Here is an 18,035-nt window from a genome sequence, read left to right as displayed (position 1 = left end):
ACTAGAAGCCCCAAATTGAAGGAAAAGTAACCTCTAATGTCCTAGGCTAGTAATAAATGAAGTAGTATTCATAGGACCACCATATCTGGTAGCCATGGTGCCTCTGGAATTAGTCAATAAATAATTGACTATTTGGTTATGAGTAGGGTTTACTGTTATCCATGAGTTTTCTCTTCAGAATGCTCCACCTGGCTTTCATATGATATATGACTTAAGTTGCTGGTAGCTAAGCAGAAAGTGAAAGCACAAGGCCTCTAAACCTTGAGAAATAGGCAAATATCTAGGTAAAGTTGTAAATAATCCTTATTTTATTGATCAGGTCATTATTTCACATTCATGGTATATGTTACACCTAGTATAGAAAACTTCATTATCATGTCACACAAAGAGGCAGCACAAGCCACTGAAGCATATACTTGCTTTTGTCTAATTTAAAAAAGAATACCAAAAAAATAATGTTAGCTTCTGGCTGTCCCTGAATTTTAAAAAAAGGCATTGTAGGTGAGGGATATTGAAGCAGTTTCCTTTGAGTGATTCCATTTCTAATATATACTTGCTGTTAGTTCAAGGGTAGCTTGATTTTTTTATTGTGAAATATTACTAATATACAAAAAGTTATAGAGATAGTACAGCAAACACCTTTGTACCCAGCCAGCCATCTTTATTAATTCTTAATAGTCTCCATATTTGCTAATTAAGAAAATCATAAAGCCTTATAGAGACACTTGAAGACTTCCATATCTTCCTCACCAATTTTATTCCCCTTCCTTCTTTCCAGAGGTAACCACTATCCTGAATTTGCTGTTTATCATTCTCATGAATGTCTTTATATTTTTACTATGTATCTATATATTCATAAATAACATAGTTTTACATATTTTAAAACTATATAGATGATATCATACTTTACATATCCTTCTACAACTTGCTTTTTTGACTCAATCTACATAATTTTTTGAAATTTATTTCTAATGATATAAGGAAGTATATAGCATTCCATTGTAGAAATATACTATAATTCATTTATCCATTCTCCTGAAGATTTTTTCTTTTCATTTTTTGCTATTGTAGACAATTCTGCAACAAACATTAGTGTACCTATCTCCTGTTGCACATGTACAAGAGTTTCTCTAGACAGTTTTTCAAAGTTTAGGTTACAATTAGTAGGTCACAACCAGTGATTTTTTTTAATGAAATGAAATAGAATAGAAAATATCAAAGTGCATTCCATAGCGTAAGACTAGTTACTGTTTCTTAAAGCTTTTGTTTTGCGTGTGTGTGTGTGTGTGTGTGTGTGTGTGTGAGTGAGTGAGTGAGATATGTGTGTGGGCCAGAATGTAAAATGCATCTCTTCCTGTAGATCTCAGTAAAAAAAGTTGGAAAAATATTGCTCTTTCGCAGTGATTCTCAAATGTTAGTGTGCACCAGAATCAACTGGAAGGCTTATTAAAACACAGATTGCTGGGTTTCACCCCCAGAATCTTTTATTCAGTAGATCTGGAGTAGGGCCTGAGAATTTGCATGTCCAACAAGTCCCAGGAGATGCTGATGCTGCTGGTCTGACAGTGACATTTTAAGAATCACTGTTCTAGATTACATACCTAGGAGTGGAATTACTGTGTACAGGGTGTATATATATATACATATATATATATATATCTTCAACCCCATGAGCAGAGTTTCAGAGATCTCTGTCACATCTTTGCCAGGACTTTGTACTATTAGACTTTTTATTTTTTGCCAGTCTAATATGTTTAAAAGGTATCTCATTGTTTTACTTTGCATGTTCCTGATTTCTGGTGAAGTTATGCATGTATTCAGACATTTATTAGCCTTTCAGGAACCTTCTGTGTGTTGCCTGTTCTGTTTCTTTGCCCATTATTTGATTGTTTAGTTTTTCATATTATTTACAGAAATTATTTTAAAAATCTGGATACAAACCCTTGCTGTTTATTTAGCAAATATATTCTCCCAGTGAGTGGCTTGTCTTTTTAACATTGTTTTTGAAGTCTTTTGTTAAGCAGAAGTCTTTCATTTTAATGCAATCAAATCATCAGTATTTTATCTGACTATTTGTGTTTGTTGGGTCATTTTAAAGGAAATCCTTCCCTACAAATTAATAAGAAAAACACAAACAACCCAATAAAAATGGCCAGAAGATATGAACAGGCAATTCACAGAGGAGAAAACATGAATGGCCAATTAACTTCTGAAGTCTCATTAGTAATCAAAGAAATGCAAAACAAAACTACCATGACATACTATTTAACACTCAGGATGTTGGCATACATTTAAAGGCCTGACAATGCCAAGTATTGATGAACACATGGAGCAATAAGAACTCTAACATACTTTTGGGTGAATATAAATGAGTACAACCACTTTTAAGAACATTGTGGTGTTATCTAGTAAAATGGAAGATGCTCATACACTGTAAGTCAGCAATCCCACTCCTCGGTATCTATCCTAGAGGAACTCTTAACACATGCACATTAGGAGATGTTATAAGAATGCTCATTGTAGCATTGTTTATAAACGATATATGTGTTCATCAGCAGGAGAATGGATAAAGCATGGTATGTTCATAAAATAGAATACTATACAGTAGAGAAAATGAATAAAATAGAGCTATAGGTATCAATGTGGATGAAACTCACAAACATCATGTTGAATGGAAAAAGCTAGTTGCAGACTTCTGGTTTCAGCTCCAACATGTAAAGTGCTTGGAAATTATCACTCCTGTCTTACAACAAGAAAAACAGCTGAACAAACTAAAAATCAATGACTTTTCATGGACCCATCAGAGAATTGAAGTCACAGAGCAAACTGCAACCCGGAAATCTGGAGAGACAGGCAGTTACAGAGAATCACAGCCCAGATCTTCTTATCAAGAGCAGAAAGTACTGGAGCCATAAACTGCTAGGAACACTTAAGTGGTAACTTTGACAAATTGCTGGAGGCAGAGTTTAGATTAGTGTTTGAGTGACAAACTCCTGGGGGCCACAGTCTAAGGGGACCACCACAATTTCATGACTTTTTACCTCCAAGAACCCCACTAGGTTCTCAAGTTGAAGAGCCAAGAAAAATTCTCTTGTTCCTGGCATGGGGAAGGGAAAAGTAATCATTGTGAAATTTATCCAGATCTTCTACCTAACAAAGGGCTATCCAGCAAGTTAAACAACTTTACCAAAGCCTTCTCCAGTGTGGGAAAGGGGAAATTATCCAACTGCAGACCCCTATAGCCTTTCTATCCCATCTAAGAGAGAGAGAGAAAAAGCTGTGAAACATTTGTAAAGGTTACAAGCTGGGGACACAGACACACTGAAAGAAGGAGACTTAATTATAGAATTGAAGAATTTTTCCACTTATGCTACACCTTACCACCACATCAACCAGGCTTCAGTATAGTTAACTGGATTATAGCTGAAAGACTTGCAAGGCTCAGACTCTAAGAAGTTTTTAGGGAAACCAAAAGAAAACAGGGGAGACAAAAAACAAGGACATTAGAGGAAATTGAAAGCTCTGACACCTACAGCTAGAGCAAACATTAAACACAGCCCAACTCCTGGCCAGATTAACATAAAATGTCACACTAACGGCCTGTTTACCCCAGTTCCTATTACATTATACATCATATCTGGCTTTCAACAAAAGAGAAATTATAAGGCATGCTAAAAGAAAAACCACAGCCTCAGGAAACAAAATGTGCAACAGAACCAAACTTAGATATGACACAGGTTTTGGAGTGATCACTTATATGGAATTTAATATAACTATGATTAATATGCTAAAGAGTCTATTAGAAATAGTATACAATATGCAAGAACAGATGTGTAATGTAAGCAGAGAGATAGAAACTCTAAGAAAGAATCAGAAAGAGATGCTACAAATCAAAGACACTCTAACAGAAATGATGCCTTTGATAGGCTCGTCAGTAGAATGGATACAAACAAGGAAAGAATCAATAAACTTGAAGTCATGTCAATAGAAACTTCCAAAACTGAATTGAAGAGAAAAAAGACTGTAAAAAACTAGAACAGAATATCCAAGAACTATGGGACAATTTCAAAAGGTGTAATGTACACAGTATTAGAATACCAGAAGGAGAAAAGAGAGAGAAGCAGAAGAAATATTTGAAGTAAGAATGGCTGAGAATTTTCCAAAATTAGTGACTGACACTAGACCAGAGATCCAGGATCTGAGCACAGAACACCAAGCAGGATAAATACCAAAAAAATATACCTAAACATATCATGTTCAAACACAGAAAGCTGAAGACAGAGAAAATCTTGAAAACAACCAGAGAAAAACATTTTACCTATAGAAGAGCAAAGATAAGAATTACATTGGATTTCTCGTCAGAAACCATGCAAACAAGAAGAGAGTAGAGTGAAATATTTAAAATGTTGAAAGAAAAAAAACACCTACCTAGAATTCTATATCCAGCAAAATGATCCTTCAAAAGTGAAGGACAAATAAGAACTTTATCAGACAAACAAAAACTGAGGAAATTTGTCACCAGTAAACCTGCCTTGCAAGAAATGTTGTAAAAAAGCATTCTCCAAAGAGAAGGAAAATGATATAGGTCAGAAAATCAGATCTCTATAAAGAAAGAGCATAGGAGAAGGAATACATGAAGGTAAAATAATATCTTTTATTTTCTTATTTTAAGTGATCTAAAAGTTGTTCAAAGTAATAATAGCAATGAGTTAGGTAATTATAGCATATGGATAAGTGAAATGAATAGCAGAAATGTTATAAGGGATAGGAGAGAGGAATTAGTACTTGGTGTATATAACTGTTGTAAGGTATCTGCACTACCTGTGAAGTGGTGTAGTATTATTTGAGAGTGGACTTAGATTAGCTGTAAATGTATATTACAAACTCTAAGGCAACCACTGAAAATTTATAAAAAGTATAATTGATATGCTAAGAAAGGAGTGAAAATGGAATCATATAAAATGATACCCATTCTCTACAATCTTTTCTGGAAAATAGAAGCAAAGTGAACACTTTCTGACTCATTTTATGAGACCAGCCTTAGCTTAATATCAAAACCAGATCAAGCAATTACAATAAAGAAAGACTACAGACCAATATCTCTCATGAGCATTGATGTAAAAATCCTAAATATTAGGAAAATCAAAATATTTGGTTGAAATATTTTGATCGAAATATTAGGAAATGAAATCCAACAATGTATCAAAAGAATTATATATCATGATCAAATGGGATTTATTCCAGGTATCCAAGGCTGGTTCCACATTTGAAAATCAGTGTAATCCGCGGCATCAACAGACTAAAGAAGAAAAATCGTATCATTATTTCAATTAATGTATAAAAAGCATTTGACAAATCCAACACCTACTAATGACAAAAACGCTCAGCAAACTAAGAATAGAGGAGAACATTCTTAACTTGGTGAATATTTACAAAACCCTACAGCTAACATCATACTTAATGGTGAGAAACTGGATGCTTTCCCCTTTGATCAGAAACAAGGCAAGGATGTCCCCTCTCCCCACTTCTTTTCAATATTGGGCTGAAAATGTAGGCTAGTGCAGTAAGACAAAAAAGGAAAGAAGAAGCACACAGATTGGGAAGGAAAAAATAAAACTATCTTTGTTCACAGATGACATGTATGTCTATGTAGAAAATCCCAAACAATCAACAACAACAACATAAAACAACTCCTGGAACTATTAAGTGAGGTTAGCAAGGTTGGAGGATACAAGGTTTATTATATAAAAATTAATTGCTTTCCTGTATACCAGGAGATGAACAATTGAAGTTGAAATTAAAAACACAACACTATTTATAGTAGCACCACAAAATAGTGAAATACTTAGTTATAAATCTAACAAAATATGTATAGGATCTATATGCAGAAAACTGTAAAACCCTGCTGAAAAATTACAGAAGATCTAACTAAATTCAGAGATATCCTGTGTGCATGGATTGGAAGACTTAATATTGTTAAGATGTCAGTTCTTCCACAATTGATTTGTGGATTCCACACAGTGCCAACAAAATTCCAGCAAGCTATTTTGTGGATACAGACAAACTGATTCTAAGTTTATATGGAAAGACAAAAGATCCAGAATACCCAACACAATATTGAAAAAGAAGAACAAAGTTGGAGGACTGACACTACTCAACCTCAAGATTTACTATAATGAAGTAGTTTGGCCTTAGTGAAAAAAAAGACACATAGATCAATTGAGCAGAATAAAGTCTCCAGAAATAGATTCACACAGATATAGTGAACAGATCTTTGACAAGGGAGCAAAGGCAATTCAATGGAGAAAGGATAGTCTTTTCAACAAATTGTGCTGAACAACTGGATATCCACATGCAAAAAAACGAATCTAGACACAGATCTTACATTTTCAAAAAATTTAACTCAAATGGATCATAGATCTAAATGTAAAACACAAATACATGAAACTTCTAGGAGGAAATCTGAGTGACCTCATGTTTGATGAGGCATTTATAGATACAACACCAAAAGCATGATTTATGAGAGAAAAAACATTGATAAATCAGACTTTATTAAAATTAGAAACTTCTGCTGTATGGAAGACATTTTTAAGAGAATAAAAAGGCAAGCCACAGACTGGACGAGAATATTTACAAAACACATGTCTAATAAAGGACTTGTATCCAGAATACACAAAAAACTCCTAAACAGCAGTGGTAAAACAAACTACCCACTTAAAAAATGGGCAAAAGAACAGACACCTCACCAAAGAGTTTATTTACGTACATGTCAAATAAACATGTGAAAAGGAGCTCATCATCATTTGTCTTCAGGGAACTGCAAAATGAAACAATAATGAGATGCCATTGCACACCTATTAGAATGGCAAACATTCACAATAAAATTGACAATGCCAAATGCTATTGAGGATGCTGAGCAAGAGGAACTCTTATTCATTGCTGGTGAGAATACAAAATAGTACAACCTCTTTGGAAGATAGTTTGGCAGTCTCTTACAAAGCTAAACATTGTTTTACCATACAATCCAGTAGTTGCACTCCTAGTTATTTACCCAATTGATTTGAAAACCTATGTTTATACAAAAACAAGCATGTGAATGTTCATAGCAGTTTTATTCATAATTGCCGAAAACTGGAAGCAATCAAGATACCCTTCAATAGATGAATGCAAACATTCACCTGTGCTGCATCTATACAATGGAATATAATTCAGCAATAAAAAGAAATGAGTTGTCAAGACACAAAAAGACAGAGGGACTATAATGCATATTAATAAGTGAAAGAAGCCAGTATGAAAAGACTACATATTGTATGATTCCAATTATATGACATTCCAGAAAACAAATCTGTAGAGACAATAAATGATCAGTGGTTGCCAGGAGTTTGGAGAGAGTGGGAAAGAAAGGAATAGGTGAAACACAGGGGATTTTTAGGGCAGTAAAATTATTTTGTATGATACTGTAATGGTGGATGCGAGACATGCATTTGTCAAAACCTGTAAAACTGTACAGCATGAAGTGTGACCCTTAATATATACAAATATTAAAAAAAAGATTTGGGAGGTTGGGGAGAGAGAATGCAGGTTGTGACAAGAGAATCTAACTGTATGACAAATATATGAAGCAACTTCAATGAAGGTATGGGAGAAAAGGTGCTGACCTAAGTATCTTTGGAAATGTGTGGAATCTGGAAGACTCAAGGCAAACAGAACTGCACATAATCACTGTACCCTAGTGGATAAGGTTGTGTCCCATGAGGGTACTGGTTAACAATCCTGATACTGATATACATGTATAATGAAATGGAGCAATTAAGTACATGGGTGGCAGATGGTAGGAGCCAGGTTTCTCACTGTTGGAATTTACAGATAAACAAAGGGAGGAAGCTAGAATGATCTGTGTGGTAATGCTTTAGAGTTAGAGACATCGGTATGAACTCTTGCTTAACAATATAGATGGTTGCATATAGAAATATTTATAGATATGTGTATATACAAAGGTTAGTATAAACATATAATTTTTTCTCTGTCAGCTGAAAGGGTCTAAATTAAATGACGCTCCAGTAGCAACAAACATGTTCAGCACCCAGATCTTAGTTTCTAATACCATTCTCTAATAAAAGGAACCGGGGCTCCTTAGAGAAATGGCTCATTCTAGTACTGGGGCAGAAAATATACAAGATGAGCCTTGAGCATTTTGTAGTTCCAGAAAGTAAGGAAGTGCTAAAAACAACGTAAAAACGTTGGGCCTATATCAAAGGAGCACAGGAGCCAACTGAAAGAATTTCCCATGACCAAAGCTGGAATAATTTCTGCAACAAAGTAAATTAATATTGGAATATAACCCAAAGTATAGAATAAATACCTATGATTCCATACTGATAACAAATAAAATGATTGAGTAAATCAATAAATGGGGGAGAGAAGACAAATAGCTCATGCAGAATAATTCTAAATAATTTATGTAGATGCTCCACCTCAAGGAGGGGGAACATAACTTCCCACTCCTTAGTTTTGAGCTACTCATAGTGACTTCTTTCCAAAAAGTACAGTATGGGAAGATAGGGAAAAAAAAGAGTAACATTACATGTGGAAACCTAACAAACACTGCCTCAGCCAGATGATGAAGGCCAACATCAATAGTCATAAATCATGTTGATAGTATGTATGCTTGATGTGATGTGATCAAAATTGCACTTTTCCTCTGTGATCTTCCTCCTAATAATCCATAACCCCAATCTAACCATGAGAAAAACACCAGAAAAATTCTAGTAGTGGGGTATCCCACGAAATACGTGACCAGTACTCCTCAAAACTGTCGAGATCATTAAAAAAAGGGAAGTCTGAGAAAGCCTCAAGACACATGAAAACTAAATGTACTGTGGTATCCTGGATGTGTCCTGGAACAGAAAAAGGACATTAGGGAAAACCTAAGGAAATCTAAATAAACTATGGACTTCAGTTAATAATAATGTATCAATATGAATTTATTTATTTTAACAAATGAAACATAGTAATGTAAGATCTTAATAATAGGGGAAACTGGGTGTGGGTTATATGGGGACTCTTTGTATTGTCTTCTCAGTTTTTCTAGTAAATCTAAAACTATTCTAAAAAATAAAGTCTATTGTAAAAGAATTTAAAACAAGTAGCTATGGAAGAATGCATACACTATAATACCATTTATATAAAGTTCAAAAAATGCAAAACAATACTGTGTATTGCAGAGGGATACCAGGAAGAGCTTCGTCTACTATTACCACTTGGAGTTTCTGTTTTTCTGTTTCACGGAAATGTTTTTCTTGTTTTTGAGCCTAGCTGTATCTTTCTGTGTATCTTTATATATGTGCATATATATGAATATATATGTATGTTGTGGATATATACATACATACATACCCATGTATATGGATGTATGTATGTATGTACATATGTATGTATGTTTTTGGAGCAGAGAAGATGTATCCAAGCAAGAAGTGACCAAGCCACCTCGACCAGAAGTCCTCTTGATTTTTTTAAAATGTTCATATCAAAGGGAACAATCTTAGTATGGATCTTTCCTACTTGGTGAGAAACTTGCAGTATGTTTCACGTACCCCTTTCTGTGGTTGTTTAATTTGATGATGCTTTCATGATGAGTATTTCAGAGCCAAAATTCTAGGTCACCTGAAATTACTTAAGTGAATCACAAATCAGTTATTCTATGCCCTTGCCTTTAAGATGCAAGTATAGTTAAATGCTAAATATGTGAATATCCAGCTTTTAAAGATTTTCAGACATAAAGAGTCTAGTGCTTATTACAATGTTTAATATATTTATTCATATGTTTCAGTGGTTAAGTCATTTAAGTGGGCTCTATTTTCTAACTCTTTGCTTTTGGTGCTCCTGTCTGAATTCTTCTCAAGTTTCTTTAAGCTATAAAGGATATAACTTATACTAGATAATATAGAGAGATCTCTTTTTTCTCCGTCATCTTTTTTTATTGTAGTAAAATACACATAACCTTACATCTACTCTCTTAACAAAATTTTAAGCGTACATTACAGTATTGAAAACTGTAGGCACAATGTTGTACAGCAGATCTTTAGAACTTTTTCGTCTTGCATGACTGAACTTTATACCCATTGAACAACTCCTCATTTACCCTTCCCCCTAGCCTCTGGCAACCACCATTCTGCTTTCTGCTTCGATGAGTTTGACTATTGTAGTTCCACGTATAAGTGAAATCATGCAGTATTTGTCCTGTGATTGGCTTATTTCACTTAGCATAATGCCCTCAAAGTTCATCCATGTTGTAGCATATGACAAAATTTCTTTCCTTCTTCTGGTGACTAATATTCCATTGTATGTATATACCACATTTTCTTTAGCCATTCGTCCATGATGGACATTTAGATTGTTTTCACCTCTTGGCTATTGAGAACAGTGCTGCAATGAACATATGAGTTTAGATATCTCTTTGAGATCCTGATCTTAATTCTTTTGGATAAGGATCCAGAAGTATGAGTACTGGATTATATGGTTCTATTTTTAGTTTTTTGAGGAACCTCCATACTGTGCTCCATAGCAGCTTCACCATTTTACATTCCTACCAACAGGGCACAGGGTTCTAATTTCTCCACATTTTTGTCAACATTTATTTTCTTTATGTGTTCTTTGAAGAAATGTCTATTTAGGTCTTTTGCCCATTTTTTTTAAATTGAGTTATTTGTCTTTTTGCTATTGAGTTGTGTAGGAGTCCCTCGTATATTTTGGATATTAACCTCTAATCAGACATATGGTTTCCAAATATTTTCTCCCATTTCCTAGGTTGCCTTTTCACTTGCTGATTGTTTCCTTTGCTGTGCAGAAGTGTTTTAGTTGATGTAGTCTCACTTCATTTTTGCTTTTGTTGCCTGTGCTTCTGATGTAATATCCAAGAAATCATTGCCAAGGCCAATGTCATGAAGCTTTTCCCCTGTGTTTTCTTCTGGGAGTTTTAGAGTTTCAAGTCTTACGTTTTAAGTCTTTAATCCATTTTGAGTTGATTTTTGTCCAATTTTGTTCTTTTCCATGTGGATATCAACTTTTCCCAACACCATTTGTTGAAGGGACTGTCCTTTCCCCATTGTGTATTCTTGCCCCCTTGTTGGTCAGTTGATTGTGTATGCATTGGTTTTTCTGGGCTTTCTGTTCTGTTCCATTGGTCTATATGTCTGTCTTTATGCCAGTATCGTATTGTTTTGATTACTGTAGATTTGTAATATATTTTGAAATTAGGAAGTGTGAGGCCTCCAGTTCTGTTCTTATTTCCCAAGATTGCCTTGGCTATTCAGGGTCTTTGTGGTTCCATATGAATTTTAGGATTGTTTTCTCTATTTATATAAAAAATACTATTGAGATTTTGATAGAAATTACATTAAATCTGTAGATCACTTTAGGTAGTGTGGACATTTTAACAATATTGTCTTCCCATCCATGACCATGGAACATCTTTGCATTTATTTATGTCATCTTTAATTTCTTTGAGCAACGTTTTGTAGTTTTCAATGTACAAGTCCTTCACCACCTTGGCTAAGTTTTTTTTTTTAATTGAAGTATGATTGACATACAAAAAAGTTGTATGTATTTAATGTATGTGTCTTGATGAGTTTGAAGATAAGTTTACACTGTGAAACTGTCACCATCTACAATACCCTAAACTTAACCATCACCTCCAGAAATTTCCTCCCTCCTCCTTTTTTTCTTTTGATGAGAACATTTAACATAAGATCTATCCTTGTAACAAATTGTTAAATATCCAATACAGTATAGTTAACTATATGCACTATGCTGTACAGTAGACCTGTAAGACTTATTCATCTTACATAAATGAGACTATGTACCCTTTGATGAACACCTCCCCACTTACCCCTCTTCCCAGCCCCTGGTAAACACGATTCTACTCTCTGCTTCTATGAGTTTAACTATTCTAGATGCCTGATATAAGTGGGATCATGTAGTATTTGGTCTTCTATGTCTGGTTTATTTTATTTAGCATAATGTCTTCCAAGTTCATCTATGTGGTAGCAAATGACAAGATTTCCTGCTTTTTTAAGGCTGGATAATTTTCCATTGTATTTATATAGTGATGTGCTGCATCATGACATTTTGATCAATGATGGACCGCAAATACGATGGTGGCCCCATAAGATTAGTACCATATAGCCTAGGTATGTAGAAGGCTATACCATCTAGGTTTGTCTAAGTACACTCTATGATGTTTAAACAACAACACAATCACCTGATACATTTTTCAGAAAGTATCCCTGTTGTTAAGCAATGCATGATTATACACCACATTTCTTTATCCATTCATCTGTCACTGGACATTTAGGTTGTTTCCATGTCTTTGCTATTGTAAATAATGCTTCAATGAACATGGAAATGCAGATATTTCTTCCAGATTCTGATACCAGTTCTTTTGGGTATATACCCGGAAGTGGGATTGCTGAATTATATGGTTGTTCTATTTTTAATTTTTGAGGAATCTCCATACTGCTTTCCATAGTGGTTGTACCAATTTACATTCCCACCAACAGTGTACAAGGGTTAAAATGTCTCCACGTCCTTACCAACACTTATGTTTTGTTTTTTTAATAATAGCCATCCTAACAGGGATAAGGTGATACCTCATTGAGGTTTTGATTTGCATTTCCCTGATGGTTAGTGATATTGAGCATCTTTTCATGTACCTGTTGGCCATTTGTATGTCTTTTTTGAAAAAAAAAATGTCTATTCAGGTCTTTTGCCCATTTTTTTAATTTGGTTATTATTATTTTGGTGTCCTGTATATATTTTAGATATTAATCCTTTATCAAATATGTAATTTACAAATATTTTCTCCCATGCTTTTCACTTTGCTGGTTATTTCCTTTGCTGCACAGAAGGTTTTTAGTTGATGTAATCCCACTTATGTATTTTTGCTTTTGTTGCTTGTGTTTTTGATGTCATATCCAAGAAATCATTGCCAAGGCCAATGTCAGGAAGCTTTTTCCCTATGTTTTCTTTTGGAGTTTTAGAGTTTCAGGTCTTATTTTTAAGTCTTTAATCCATTTTGAGTTGATTTTTGTGTATGGTGTAAGATAAGCATCCAATTTCATTTATGTGCACTGGATATCCAGTTTTCCCAACACCATTTATTGAAGAGACTATCTTTTCCCCATTGTGTATTCTTGCCCCTTTTGTCAAAGATCATTTTGCCATAAATGTGCAGTTTATTTCTGGGCTCTCTATTCTGTTTCATTAGTCAACATGTCTTTTTTTTTATGCCACTACCATACTATTTTGATTACTGTAATTTGAAATCATGAAATGTGATGCCTTCTGCATTGTTCTTCTATCTCAAGATTGCTTTGTCTATTCAGAGTCTCTTGTGGTTCCTTATGAATTTTAATACTTTTTTTTATTTCTGTAAAAATTGCCATTGGGATTTTGATAACAATTGCATTGGATCTGTAGATCGCTTTGGATAATATGGCCATTTTGACAATATTAATACTTCCAATCCATGAATATGGAATGTCTTTCCATTTATTTGTGTCTTTTTCAATTTCGTTCATCAATATTTTACAGTTTTCTGTGTATGAGTCTTTCAGCTCTTTGGTTAAGTTTATTCCTAAGTATTTTATTCTTTTTTTAAAATTTAATTGTTTTATTGAGGTCATATTGGCTTATAACATTGTGTAATTTCAGGTGTACATTATTATATGTCAGCTTCTGTATAGGCTGCATCATGTTCACCACCAACAGTCTAGTTTTTATCTGTCACCATACATATATGCCCCTTTACCCCTTTCACCCTCCCCCTCAACCCCTTTCCCCTCTGGTAACCACTAATCTGTTCTCCTTATCCATGTGTTTGTTTATCTTCCACATATGAATGAAATCATACGGTGTTTGTCTTTCTCTGTCTGGCTTATTTCACTTAGCATAATTCCCTCAAAGTCCATCCATGTTGTTGCAAATGGCACAATTTTGTCTTTTTTTATGGCTGAGTAGTATTCCATTGTATATACCACATCTTTATCCATTCATCCATTGATGGGCACTTGGGTTGCCTCCACAACTTGGCTATTGTGAATAATGCTGCGATGAACATAGGGGTGCATAAATCTCTTTGAATTGTTATTTTATATTCTTTGGATAAATACCCAGTAGTGGGATAGCTGGATCCTGTAGTAGTTCTATTAATTTTTTGAGAAATCTCCATACTGTTTTCCATAGTGTCTGCACCAGTTTGCATTCCTACCAGCAGTGTATGAGGGTTCCCTTTTCTCCACATCCTCTGCAACATTTGTTATTTTTTGTCTTGTTAATTATAGCTGTTTTGATGGGTGTAAGTTGATATCTCATTGTACTTTTGATTTGCATTTCCCTAATAATTAGTGATGTTGAACATCTTTCCATGTGCCTGTTGGCCATCTATATATCTTCTTTGGAAAAATGTCTTGTTCATATCCTCTGCCCATTTTTTTGATTGAGTTGTTTGTTTCTTTTGTTGTTGAGTTGTATGAGATCTTTATATATTTTGGAAATTAACCGCTTGTCAGATATATGGTTTGCAAATATTTTCTCTCAGTTGGTGGTTTGTCCTTTTGTGTTGTTCATGGTTTCCTTTGCGTGGCAGAAGCTTCTTAGTCTGATGTAGTCCCATTTGTTTATTTTTTCTTTTGTTTCTCTTGACTGAGTAGACAGGGCATTCAAAAAGATACTGCTAAGACTGATGTCAAAGAGTGTACTGCCTATATTTTCTTCTAGGAGTTTTATGGTTTCAGGTCTTACATTCAAGTCTTTAATCCGTTTGGAGTTAATTTTTGTGTATGGTGTAAGATAATGGTCTACGTTCATTCTTTTGCATGTGGCTGTCCAGTTTTCCCAACACCATTTATTGAAGAGACTGTCCTTTCTCCATTGTATGTTCTTGGCTCCTTTGTCGAAGATTAGCTATCCCTGCATGTGTGGATTTATTTCTGGGCTTTCAGTTCTGTTCCATTGATCTGTTTGTTTTTCTGTCAGTACCATGCTATTTTGATTCCTATAGCTTTGTAGTATATTTTGAAGTCAGGGATTGTGATACCTCCAGCTTTGTTCTTTTTTCCCTGGATTGCATTGGTTATTCGGGGTCTTGTGTTGTTCCATATAAATTTTAGAATTTTTTGTTCTATTTCTGTGAAGAATGTCATTGGGATTCTGATTGGGATTACATTGAATCTGTAGAATGCTTTAGGTAATATGGACATTTTAACTATGTTTATTCTTCTAATTCAAGAGCATGGAAAACCATTCCATTTCTTTATGTCTTCTTTGATTTCTTTCAATAATATCTAATAGTTTTTGGTGTATAGGTCTTTCACCTCGTTAGTTAAATTTATTCCTAGGTATTTTATTCTTTTTGTTGTGATTCTAAATGGGATTGTATTCTTGACTTCTCTTTCTGCTGGTTCGTTATTAGTGTATAGAAATGCAACTAATTTTTGTATGTTGATTTCATACCCTGCAACTTTGCTGTAGTGGTTGATTAATTCTAATAGTTTTCTGGTGGATTCTTTAGGGTTTTCTCACTTCCACAAACAGTGAAAGTTTTACTTTTTTTTTCCAATTTGTATACCTTCTATTTCTTTTTCTTGCCTCATTTCTCTGGCCAAAACTTCCAGTACTTTGTTAAATGAGAGTGGCGAGACTGGGCACCCTTGTCTTGTTCCTGTTCTCAGAGGAATGGCTTTCAGTTTTTCACTGTTAAGTATGATGTTGGCTGTGATTTTGTCATATATGGCCTTTATTATGTTGAGATACTTTCCTTCTATACCCATTTTATCGAGAGTTTTTATCATAAATGGATGTTGGATCTTGTCAGATACTTTTCTCTGCATCTATTGAGATGATCCTGTGATTTTTATCCCCCATTTTGTTAATGCGGTGTATCACATTTTTTTGATTTGTGGATGTTGAACTATCCCTGCATCCCTGGAATAAATACCACTTGATCACAGTGTATGATCCTTTTAATGTATTGCTGTATTTGATTTGCTAATATTTTGTTGACGATTTTTGCATCTGTGTTTATCAGAAATATTGGCCTGTAATTTTCCTTTTTTGTATTGTCCTCGTCAGGTTTTGGTATCAGGGTAATGTTGGCCTCATAGGATGAGGTAGGAAGTGTCCCATCTTCTTCAATTTTTCAGAATAGTTTGAGAAGGATAGGTATCAAATATTCTTTGAATATTTGGTAGAGTTCACCAGACAAGCTGTCTGATCCTGGACTTCTGTTTTTTGGGAGGTTTTTGATTACTGTTTTAATCTCTTTACTTGTGATTGGTCTATTCAGATTCTCTATTTCTTCCTGTTTCACTTTTGGGAGGTTGTATGATTCTAAAAATTTATCCATTTCCTCTAGAATATCCAGTTTATTAGCATATAGGTTTTCATAGTATTGTGTTATAATCCTTTGTATTTCTTTGATATCTGTTGTAATTTCTCCTTTTTCATTTCTAATTTTAATTGATCCTTTCTATTGTTTTTTTTGTCTTGGTTTCATTTATTTCTGCTTTGATTTTTATTATTTCCTTCCTTCTACTGACTTTGGGCTTTGTTCTTCCAGGATTTCTTCATTGATCCAGTGGTTGTTCAGTAGCATGTTATTTAGTCTCCATGTATTTGTGATTTTCCCAGCTTTTTTCTTGTAGTTGATTTCTAGTTTCATAGCACTGTGGTCAGAAAAGATGCTTGATATGATATAAATCTTCTTAAATTTATTGAGGCTTGCCTTGTTTCCCAACATATGGTCTATCTTTGAGAATGTTCCATGTGCACTTGAGAAGAAAGTGTATTCTGCTCTTTTTGGATGGAATGCTCTCTATATATCTATTAAGTCTGTCTGATCAACTGTTTCATATAAGTCTACTATTTCCTTCTTGACTTTCTGTCTGGATTATCTATCCATTTATATAAGTGGGGTGTTGAGGTCTCCTACTATTATTGTGTGGCTGTCAGTTTATCCCTTTAGGTCTATTAATAGTTGCTTTATATACTTTGTTGTTCCTGTGCTAGGTGCATACATATTATTATTATTAAGTGTTATGTCTTCTTGGTGGAATGTCCCGTCTATCATTAGATAATGCCTATCTTTGTCTCTCATTATCTTTTTTGTCTTGAAGTCTGCTTTGTATGATATAAGTATGACTAGACCTGCCTTCTTTTGCTTGCCATTTTCTTGGCATATCATCTTTGATCCCTTCACTCTGAGCATATGTTTGTCTTTAAAGCTGAGATATGTTTCCTGGAGGCAGCATATTGTTGGGTCTTATTTTTTAATCCATCTAGCCACTCTGTGTTTTGATTGGTGAATTCGATCTATTTACATTTAGAGTGATTATTGATATATGAGGGCTTAATACTCTCATTTTATCTCTTGTTTTCCAGTTCTTCTATGTTTCCATTGTTTCTTTTCCCTTGTATTTCTGACTGCCATTTCACTTGGTGGTTTTCTCAATTTTTTCTTTATTAATAATTTGTGACTCTGCTCTGATTTTTTGCATTGTGGTTACCATGAGCTCTGTATAAAAGATCTCATAGATGAGATAGTCCATTTTCTGATAGCCTCTTATCTCAGTTAGCCTAAGCAGGTTCTTTCCCTTTCCTCTTTCCCATCTATGTTTTTGTTGTCACAAATTATTCTTTTTTTGTTGTGAGGTTGTTATTAAATTGAAGTGTTTATAGTTATTTTTGATGCTTTCTTTCCCTTTATCTTTTATGTTATGATTGTTTGCTAATGTATTCTGATAGGGAGCTGCAATTTTCTGATTTTGTCTATTTATCTCCTTATCAAACCTTTATAAACCTTTGCTTTTTTGTTTCAGGTAGGAGGGCTCCCTTCATCATTTCTTGTAAGGCAGGTCTAGTGGTGATGAACTCCCTCAGCTTTTGTTTATCTGAGAAAGCTTTGATTTCTCCGTCATATCTGAAGGATAATTTCCCTGCATAGAGTGTTCTTGGCTGATAGATTTTGTCTTTCAATATTT

General features: G+C 34.3%; 1 protein-coding gene across 4 annotated transcripts in view; it reads left to right on the top strand.

Annotated features, from left to right (window-relative positions):
* The window catches only part of RBM41 (RNA binding motif protein 41), a 63,728-nt gene that overhangs the window by 33,779 nt on the left and 11,914 nt on the right, over nucleotides 1–18,035 (top strand). The gene's annotated exons all lie outside the window — the stretch shown is intronic.

This window comes from Diceros bicornis, chromosome X (genome assembly GCF_020826845.1).
Source record: "Diceros bicornis minor isolate mBicDic1 chromosome X, mDicBic1.mat.cur, whole genome shotgun sequence".
Classification (NCBI taxonomy): domain Eukaryota; kingdom Metazoa; phylum Chordata; class Mammalia; order Perissodactyla; family Rhinocerotidae; genus Diceros; species Diceros bicornis.
This window is presented reverse-complemented; position numbering and strand designations above follow the sequence as displayed.